Source organism: Mus pahari, chromosome 3, assembly GCF_900095145.1.
Source record: "Mus pahari chromosome 3, PAHARI_EIJ_v1.1, whole genome shotgun sequence".
In the NCBI taxonomy this organism is placed as follows: Eukaryota; Metazoa; Chordata; class Mammalia; order Rodentia; family Muridae; genus Mus; species Mus pahari.
The window spans coordinates 139,726,655-139,736,956 of record NC_034592.1 but is presented as its reverse complement, the minus strand read 5'-3'; the positions used below and the strand labels follow the sequence as shown (position 1 = coordinate 139,736,956).

Genomic DNA, 10,302 nt, shown 5'->3' with positions numbered 1-10,302 from the left:
TCCGCTGGTGGAGCCACAAACCCAGGTTCGTATCAAAATAAGTTAGGGCCTTGATTACTACTCCAGAATCTTAGGCCTACCCTAAACAGTTGACTTAGGAATCAATCACTCCATCTGAGAAGCGCACAAAGGACCAGACGACATGGCACTCAATTGGGAATTAGCTATGGAAGTTTGAGCACCAGGACTCAGATCCCCAGAATCTAGGTCAAACAGCGTCCCTGGAAGTTCAGTTCTGGGGAAGCAGAGATAGAAGGACCCCGGCGGCTTTGCTGGCCAGCCGGTCCAGTGGAATTGGTAAACACCAGGTTCAAAAAGATTGCCTTGGAGACTAGAGAGCCTAGAGAGATGGCTCAGCAGTTGAGAGTGCTTGTTCTTCTTGCAAAGGACCTGGGCTCTGTTCACACCTATCCCTCACATTGGGCAGCTCACAGCTACATGTAACTCATTATAGGGAATATAATGCCCTTTTCTGGCCTCCACAAGTACCTGCACATATATTTGAGACAGGGGCTCTCTACCTAATCCTGGCTGTCCTGAAACTCAGTATATAGATCAGGCTGGCCTCAGAGGCAGAGATCTGCCTGCCTCTGCCTCCTGAGTGCTGAGACTAAAGGTGGCACATGCCACCATCACCCCGCTATAATTCTTTTAAAGCCTATATTTTAAGAAGCAAAAGCAGGGAATTGATGGGGGAAAAGCCCTGATGCTGACCTCTAACCTCTGGCCTCTGCCCATGCGCATGCACGCCTGTGCATCTGTGATACACATAAGCCTCTACACACACACACACACACACACACACACACACACACCACAGGCATGTGCACCTGCAACACACAGGAACCTCCACACCTACACAAGTACACACCACATACACACAAAAGATCCGAGGGCCCTCCTCCAGTTGCAGTAAGTCACACCCCTGGCCTTCACTCACCCCTGGCCTTCACTCACAGGGACCAATTTTCTCACTTTTCTCTGAGGCCCGATTTCAAAGCCACGCCCTTCACAAAGCCCCTGTTGCTGGCTGACAAACTGAGCCTGTGCGCGCTCAGCTCCGAGAGCACTAAACACTCTTCTGTCACAGAGCGAGCGTGCCCATCACACTGTAAGCAATTTTCTGCATGCCTTCCTGTCTAGAGTGGAAGCCCCACCAGGGCAGGCCACAGAGCACCAGGGGTCCCCAAGGCCTCCCTCAGCACAGAGCAGTGCTTCATAAATATCAGTCCATTCGATCACATCTCACTCTTCCTGGTTCCTGACAACCAAGCATGGCGCTTAGCACCAGTGGGTGTTGTCTAATGGGAAGATACAAAAGGACGGATGGAAGCTCAAAGGGACGATGAGATGCACAAATAACCTAGCGATGCCTTCTCGTTGCTTAGCATTCTGGAATGCTTGTCTATAAGAGACCCATCTAAGAGAGCTGTAAACTGGGTCAGAGCCTGGCTCTATGGACTCTGAGCTTCATGAAGTCACCATCTGAAAAGTTCTGGTGTTAATCAAAAGCTATTTATTTATTTATTTGTGTGTGTGTGTGTGTGTGTGTGTGTGTGTGTGTGCACAGCATTACACATATGGAGGTCAGGAAAAACTTGTGTGATGAATGCATGTGAAATGCACAGAGCCATCTTCCCTCACAGTACCCCTGTCACGAACCATGGGACAGTCTTAATCTTATCACATTGAGAACTCTACCTAACAGGATCTACAGAGACCGCCACTGGCTCTACTCCGTGGGAAATCTGCTATTTGTTGTAGGGCTGGAGGAAATATGCCTTAGGGCGCTGTAGCTGGGCCAGGGAGGTTACAGTGTTCTGGAATGAAAGGCAAATACCTGTTTGACTCGGGCCTCCACTTACTGTCTGTGTGAGACTGGACATAGCACCCTGCTTCTCCGAGGTTCAGCTTTTCCGGTCCTGCAGTGGGAGCCCTAGGTGTTCCTAATCCTGATGGCTGCTGAGTGGTGAAGTCATGTATGGGTGGACATCACCATCTGGGCTGTAGTTTAGGACAACTGGAGTTCAGTAAATGACAGATAATTGCTGGCCCCAGGTGATAGGGCTAGAGCCACAGGCTGGATCCTAGCCATGAATTCTGGCTTCTGGAGTTTAGTAGCAGAGCTACTAGGGAGCCAGGTGGGAGTGGGGCTGGGTGTGGCAGGGCTGATCTTGGGCTAAGTGACTGGGAGCGGGTGAAAGTGGAGCTGGAAGAAGAATTCAGACATTGTGCTTCTGGTAGTTGGTACTGGGCTACTAGGTCCTTTAACTGAAGTGGAATCACGGAGCGGAAATGAGGCCATATTAGAGCCCTGATGTTTGTTTTTATGTCATGGGAAACCGTGAACTGGAGATTCAGGCAGGGCTTTGGGGTTTGCCTATGACAGGAAAATAATAAGAGCGTCCACTTCACGTCCACAGAAACGATTGTCACTAAGACGTGCTAACCCTGAGACTTCAGAGGAGATCCCAACAGAGGCTCCCTCCTTGCTGACTGACACACACGTTCTTGGCCCTGAGGTGTGCTGAGAGCCCTGGGTGATATACCCTGGTCCCGAGGCAGGGCTTGAGCCAGGACGTTCCCCTAAATGGAAACACAGCTAAAAACTTGGGTATGAACTGGGAAGAGAAAGATGAAGGGGTTTGGGTGGCAGAGTGAAAGATGGCACGGCAGATCGGATCAGAACCTGCTTTGTTAGCCCAGGGATTTCATAGGGAACAAAGCCCCACACATGGGGGCTTCTGACATTGAAACAAAGCCTGACACCACCAAAGACTGGAGAACAGCGCCACCTCCTGGCTGCCTGAGGCTATGATCCTGCTCTCCGGGAAGACTCGCAGGGGTTTTAGGGAAACCATCCAAGTGTCTGATGTCTTAGTGTCCTAGAATTAAAAACGACCCTTTGAGCTCGTTTCTGGTGAGCCTGAAATTCTGCTCTTTTACCAACTCCCTCTCCTCACCAACACCCCAGCATCTGTAGGGGCTCAGAGAAAGAAAGCACCCACACACACCCACACACCTCTTCACACACACACACACACACACACACACACACACACACACACTATAAAATCATCCAACCCTAGGGGAGATCACACCCCAGGCTGGAAGAATGTTTCTTGGAGAGACAGGCCAGGGAGAGGCAGCCTGATGTAGGGACAGTAGTAGCCTTGTAGCATGAGGCTTGGATTAACTCTATTCACCCTATAGCCAGCCCGGTAGACATTTATAGTTCATTGTTCCCCTGCCACAGGTGAGATAGTCTAAGCAAGAAGAATTTACTAGAACTGTTACATAAGGGGGCAGCACTTTTGAGTAATCCAGGGGTGTTACACGGAGACAACTGTGAACCACTGAGCTACATCTCCAGACCCCTTTTACATTTTTATTTTGAAAATTACCTAGGCTGGCCTTGAACCCTCCTTGACCTTGTGGTCCTTCTACCTCCATCTACTGGGATGGAAGATGCTGGGATTAGAGACCAGCTTGGATAGGCAAGTCTTGACTTTGCCTCTTCATTGGAGACCTCCTCGGATGCAGGTGTTGCTACCCAGCCAGCTCGCCTTTTCTGGAGGAACCATACATACAGACTAGGAGAGAGGAGAGGAGAGAGGACCAACCAGGCCACTTTACAGAAAAAGAAACTAAGGCTCAGAGAAATCAAGTGACTTGTCTGGGGCCACCCAGGAAGGCCACAGCAGCCAACACTGGTGGCCTGGCTCTGAGATAACACACATGTACATCCACGTGACCCTTGCTACTGAGGACTCCATAAACAGACTCAGAAGGGCAGGAGGGTCAAGGGAACTGGGAAGTCGAGGGTCTGGGCCTCCCCATCTCCTGCACAGTGGTCTGGGGCAGGCTGGGAATGCTTCCATCGTCCACACAAAGTGGGGTCTGAGGCCCACAGATAGGCCCCCTTTGTTCACGGGCTCTCCCTCCCCACTGCCTGCCCAGTCTGCAGCAGCCACCGCTTTGAATGGTTGGCTCTCACACTGGAAATTTGCAACACAAATGTGTGGCCTGTCTCCCTCTCAGCCTGGCCATGCTGCCCCAGCCTTTGGGGGGGGGGGCCTTTAGAATCCGCCTCTCTCTGGGGTGCTTTCTTTTTTGTTTCAGCTCAAGCCCCGCGACCCTAGACACCGACACAATCACTAATTAAGGTTGGGTTAAAAACACATTTTGGGAAGGAGCCAGCGCTGAGCGAGGCCAGCCAGAGCAGGATGGTGGGAATCGGAGGTGGAGGCTGGGTTTTCATTCTTGAGACGCTGGCTTTCTCACCCCATCTTAGTAGGCTTGTCAACAAATAAAGCCTGTTAATAAGATGGCTCCCAGCTTCCCTAACCATTCTGCTTGGCTTTCTGAGCTCAGGACTGGTTGGAAACTCTATCTGCCTCCACTTGCTAAGACACAGCCTGTCTCCACTTCCTTACTGGGGAGGCAGGTGTCATGATCCCCATCTTGCAATAACTGGGGTGCAGAAGGATGAAGTGCCTTATCCAGATGCTCTCACGGGGCAGAGCACGGCTTCATAGGAATTCACTGGCTGGTGTACCTGCTTTAGGTTTCTTTCCTACCCCAGCTGACAAAGTGCTTCCTGTTTAAAGTGCCCTTTCCTTCTCCCCGCAATCCTTGAGCGCTTTTGTGTGTTACTGGGGTTGAAGAGTCCGCTTCCCCCAGCCCTCTGAAGGCACGAGTGAGGAGAGACGCTGGGGCTCCTCATTTCTCAGGGCCCAAATCCAGCTCAGAGGACAGAGGCCCAGACATTCCCAAATGTCGGAAATGAGATCCTGGGTCTCAGGATGGCTAGTGCAAAGAGCGCTGTGGACTGGGGGTGATGTGTGTGTGTGTGTGTGGGGGGGCTAATTAGATGTTTAATAAAAAATTGTAAGAGAAAGAAACAAATGCTCGATTAAGAACTGGCCAGCAGTGCTCCCTGGCCCTGGAGGGAATGTAAAAGGTACAACTTGGTTGGGGGGGGAGAGTTAGTTAGTCAGTCCCTCTTTTTCTCCCCCCTCCCCCTCCTCTCCTCCTCCTCCTCCTCTTCTTCTTCCTCTTCCCCCTCCTCCTTTTTCTCCCCTTCCCCCTCCTCTCCTCCTCTTCCTTTTTTTGTGCGGATGGCTTGTGTGCACACCCATTATTTTGTGTGTTTATGCCAGCAGCCACGCGCCGCAGTGACCCTACTGAGGTCAGAGGACAGCTTTTGGGAGTGGGAGTTATCTCTCTCCTTGGACCATAGGCTCCAGGGATAGAATTCAGCTTCTTGTACAGCAAGCACTTTCACTTGCTGAGACATTTTAACGCTTGGCAGCTTTTTTGAATATTCAAAGTATTCTCTTACTGTACAACAACAATTCCGCTCCTAGAGCCCTCCAAGACGATGCTCACTAAGTCTTGCCAAGATTCATAATTTTTTTTTTTTTTTTTGAGACAGGGTTTCTCTGTATACCCCTGGCTGTCCTGGAACTCACTTTGTAGACCAGGCTGGCCCCGAACTCAGAAATCCACTTGCCTCTGCCTCCCGAGTGCTGGGATTAAAGGTGTGTGTCACCACACCCGGCTATTTATTTATTTTTAATTTTGTGCGTGGGGGTGTTTTGCCGCAAGTAGGTCTGAGCACCCTGTGCATGCAGTTCCCACAGAAGCCAGAAGAGGGCGTTGGGATGCCCTGCGACTGGAGTTAGAGATGGTTGTGAGTCACCCTGTGAGATCAAATATGTGTCCTCAGAAAGAGCAACCTGTGCTTATGATCACTAAGCTCCAGCTCTGTGGAGTGACTCCAACGAGAATGAACTTAAAGGTTCCTCAGGGTGCGTGAGTAAGCAATGCAAGAAAAAGGACTTCATTCCTGGGATCACAAGCCCCTTAGAGTCTCTACGCTGCCTGCTTTTGAGCAGGCTCTTTGCTATATTGCCCAAGCTAGCCTGGAACTCCTGGACTCAATCGATTCTCCTGCCTCAGCCTCCTAAAAAGTTGGCACATCGGATTCACACACTCCAAGACTCAGTGAGACCCACTTGAGATGATCTGTTTTATAGGCTCTAGTTACATAGATTTTCAAAGAAAAGAAACTTTTAAAAGTTTTGAAAACTGTTATTCCCAGGTACAGAAACTGGGGCCTTAAGGGTAGAAGGAAGGGGCTTGCAGGGGTCACAGAGGTTGTGAGTGACAGAGTGGAGAGGAGGCGGTCTCTGACCTGGTGGATCTCTCTCTACTGTCCACAGGGTCCCATGAGAAGCCAGCGCATCTGCCTCAGACACTTTTATGTCTTTCTTGAGAATGCTTAGCTACAGGCTAGAAAAGTCTGGAAACATCACAGTTCTCCCAAGGTCCCCATCTCTTCCTTCTCCCTTCACACGTCTCTGAGGCAGCTTCAGTGTCGGGCTGTCCTGACACATTACAGAGGTTGCTCCAGGGTTCGGCTGTCAAAATCTGCCTGTTGACGGCAGCAGCTGGTATAAATCACACCCAGAGACATTCTGATAATTGGATGACAAGGGAGATGGTGAACAATTTTCCCCACTAAGGGGGAAAATAAAACCACTTATTGGTAATATTGTCTACTCTGTAGTGAAATAAAGTTACGTGTGGACAAAACAGAATTATAGGAACTTGGAAAAGCACTTTTTTGGGGGAGTGAGCAAAGCTATGGCATGGTTGCAAATATAATTAGTAGTAATTAATAATTATGATTAGTAGTAATTAATAATTATAATTAGTAGAATCTTAGTGTCAGAATAACATTATATTCTGTTCACCCCCACAAAGACGAAGGAAAAGTTCAATATGAGTCTTAATTAGTGGGGGCACAGAAACCACTTCCCCCCATTAATTTGTGTGTGTGTGTGTGAGATGCTAAAAATGGCACATTTGGTTGACTTCTGCGCAATCGACTCTCTGACGCTGACAACACTTAGGGAAATGAAGGTATAAAAGTGAGTTACGGCAGTGGCTGGGGCAGATGCCCAGCCTGCGGTCAGTGGGACCTGAGCAGCGTCTCAATCAGAGGGAGATACCTGTCACTTCGGAGGTGAGAGGGGGCGGTCCTGGGGGTAGGGCCAGATGGGGGCAAGAAAAATCGATCTCTCACCAACTCACAGAAACTGAGTCAAATGGCCCATGGCCAGCCTCTGGGTCCACAGGCTGGTGAGGATATGTAGTACCTGTTCAGAGTGCAGTGTCCCCTCAGTAGAGGTCTAGTGGCTTTGGGTGGCTTTGGTGGCTGGTGCCATGTAGGGACTGTGGTAAAGGCATGGTACTTGGGCACATGGAGAAGTGGCAAGCTCAGTTGTTGAGAGTCAAGGGAGGGCTTGAGGGCTCCTTCCAGGGTGTGAGGCAAGCTTCTGGGTTGAGCTGTGAACTGGCTGAGTTTGCCTGTCAATGACAGGACTAGGCTGTGCATTTATCTGAAAGCAGTCCAGTTGCTAGAGAGATCAATTCTGCTCATCGATCACTCAGAGCCAACTCAGTATAATTGCCTGGAAATTGATCACATTTCGCTTTCTCCCTCGATTGCAGCCCTGCTCCTCACTCTTATTTTCTGTCACAATTATCGGGTCTCAGAGGCTTCTATTACTCAATGTGTGACCCTTGCTCCTTGCTCGAATAGACCTGAAGCACTGATCATTATCATCGCCATTATTATTGTTTGCTACCATAAACTGTCTCAAACCCTTCTTTGGCTTACGGTTCCTCATTAAAAACTTAAGATTTCGTGTGGGGTGTTGTTAGGTGCTAGTTATAGCTTTGGCCAGAACGTGCAAAGCCCCGAGTTTCTTCTCTGGCATAACAAAAACATTCATCTTCAGGTTCTTTGCACTTGAAGGGTTTTGTTTGTTTGTTTATTTGTTTGTTTTTTGGTCAAATGGTTTCAGAATTGGACTAGAATCTCATGCCTTTGAGGTTGTCAGTTGCAAAGAAGAACATTCAACAAAAGTAGACAACCCGCTAGAAGTTTTCACAGAGCCCTCGCTAGCTTGTGTGTACCCTTGAGATCTGACCTCTGTTGTTTGCTACAGGTGTGTGGCAAGAGGCAGGATGCTGGCAAGTGGTGTCACTTGGTAAGGATGGACAGACACCCACTTCCTCCTAACACTCAGCACCTCTTCTATGTCCAACCCCAGGATTAGCCCTGCCAAAAGCTGGGGCTTCAGAGTCATCAGAGGCAGCTGGGTCTGGGCCACTTTGTCACTCGGAACACAGTCAACAGCTGTTTCACAGTCTCTCCAGTCTCTGTTCCTGTCTCACTGTAGCCTGAGTGACTCTCGTTGCTCCAGTCTGTATCCACTGGGATTGGCCAGGTTTGCATAGCTGGGTTTGCTGTAGAGTCTGGACCCATCCCTGGGACAAAAGGCAAATGCTGAGTCTCTTGCTTGACCAGACTGTGCAGCGACTGAGCCTTGTTATGAAGGAACCGGGTATTACTGGACTCAGAGTAACTCTAGGATCAACTTTATACCGCTGGGGGTGCGAAAGGAGGTGCCCAGGAAGTGTGTGTTCCTGTTTGGTTCCCTTTTGACTTCTGGGAGGCCCCATGACAAAGAGCAAAAGCTTTCCTTTTTTTTTTTTTTTTTTTCCCCTAGAACCCTTTCCCACATGCAGGTGACAAACCCTGAAGGCTCCATGAATAGGAAGAACTGTGAATGGGTGAACTGTGAATGGGTTATTGTATCTGAGAGGCGGAAAGAGCTGGAGGAAGTCTGCGGGCCAGGGACATAAGGGCCTGTCCTCAAACATCACTCTGATGAAGGACCATGTGAAAATTCCCTGCCTCCTCCTGGGGCTCTGGTCTCGGCTGTGAAATGAGGGGTGGCCGTGCCTGCTCTGAAGTGGGCATGAGAAGGGCAGGCAGGACAGGCTATGGGATAGAGGTGGGGGCTTGGGGTAGGAGCTGGGATCTCCTTTTGAAGTCTAGGGAGCAGGGCTGTGGGGGAGAAGGCAGAGGAGGTAAAGGAGAGCTTACTTAGGCCAAGAGTAGGGTCTGAGCTTCTTCATGCCAGAGGGCTTCTGATTCTGGGAATAAAGAAACAAGGGGCTTGGAGACGACACATGAAGAGGTGAAAAGCAGGAGATGCAGAGGCTGTGTCAAGGGACCCTCCTTGTGTCCCAAGAGCTCTCTGGAGAGTTCTGTGTTTGACAGTCTCACTTCTGGAGAGGCCCAGCCTGCCTGGACAAGAACTGTGATGTACAAGGGAGACAGAAAGTACAGCTATTTGGCCCAAGAAACAAGGCCTAAGTCTGATGAAAATGTACCCGAGTGGGCCGGTGTGGAGGGAGGGGCTGAGACCACAGTGTACAGTTCCCATGGATGCTTCCTGGGGTCCAAGGCACCCCTGATCAGAGGAGGCCAGAATCTGCAGAAGGGGCCTGGTGCTCAGTGAGGAGACATGAGCCTAGACAAGCGTGGTGGACTGAGTTAGTGTTGGCCCTGCTTACAGAAATCAGCTCTCCGCAGAATTAGGGAGCCAGGAATCATGCTGATGGAGGGGCGCTTCCTCTCAGGGACCAGTTAGATCTTGCAGAGCCAACGTGTGCTGAGAAGACTCAGCCCCTCGATGGCCAGTGTCTCCAGAACAGGGTGGGCCAGAGCTGATGTGAACATCCTCCTGAGCCAAGGTAGCTCTTCCCCAACATGCAGAACATGGCGTTAGCAGGTCCCACTCAGGGGAATTACAAAGTCTGAGAAGACTCTGGCACGCCCATGCTCACACTCGATGCTCCCCCCTTCCTCTCAGCGCTAGCTAATCTTCTGGGAATCTAACAGTTCTGCCAGATGTGGTGGCGCAGGTCTGTAACTCCAGCTCTCAGGAGCCTGAGGCAGGAGGATTATGAGTTAGCCTGGGCAACACAGTGAATTCCAGGCAAGCCTCGGCTACCTTCGAGGCACTGTCTCAAACCACACCTCCAAAATGTAAGCTTCTGGGACAAGAAGGGTCTCCATTTGCTCCAACTCCACACAAGCTGAAACGTTGAGAATCTGTTCTCTGAATGAAGTAAGAGCTAAGGCCACGGTAGAAGTTTCTAGAGAGAGAGTGCCTTATGTGCCAGGCTGTTCACTGGGGTGTTTCTCTGCACCTGTCCTGATAATAATGCGTATTACCTCTTTCTTATGCCGGTGGAAAGTGAGGTTCAGATAGGTTAAGCCACTGTTGTGGGATCCTAGGTAGTAATATCAGAAGTAGGGTTGGAGGTCACATTTATCTGTGAACATGGCGTTTCGGCCTCCTGCTGTCAGCCAACCAGAGGAAGGTGCACCCTCCTCCTCCACCTTCTCCTTCCTCCTCCTCCTCCTCCTCCTCC

At 50.2% G+C, this 10,302-nt stretch overlaps 1 protein-coding gene across 1 annotated transcript in view; it reads left to right on the top strand.

Annotated features, from left to right (window-relative positions):
• The first annotated feature begins 6,962 nt into the window (after window positions 1–6,962).
• Ghrh (growth hormone releasing hormone) overlaps window positions 6,963–10,302 on the top strand; it is an 8,136-nt gene continuing 4,796 nt past the window's right edge. The window contains exon 1 of the mRNA XM_021194907.1: window positions 6,963–7,033. The gene's annotated coding sequence lies outside the window, so the exon portion shown is untranslated. The remainder of the gene's footprint in view (window positions 7,034–10,302) is intronic.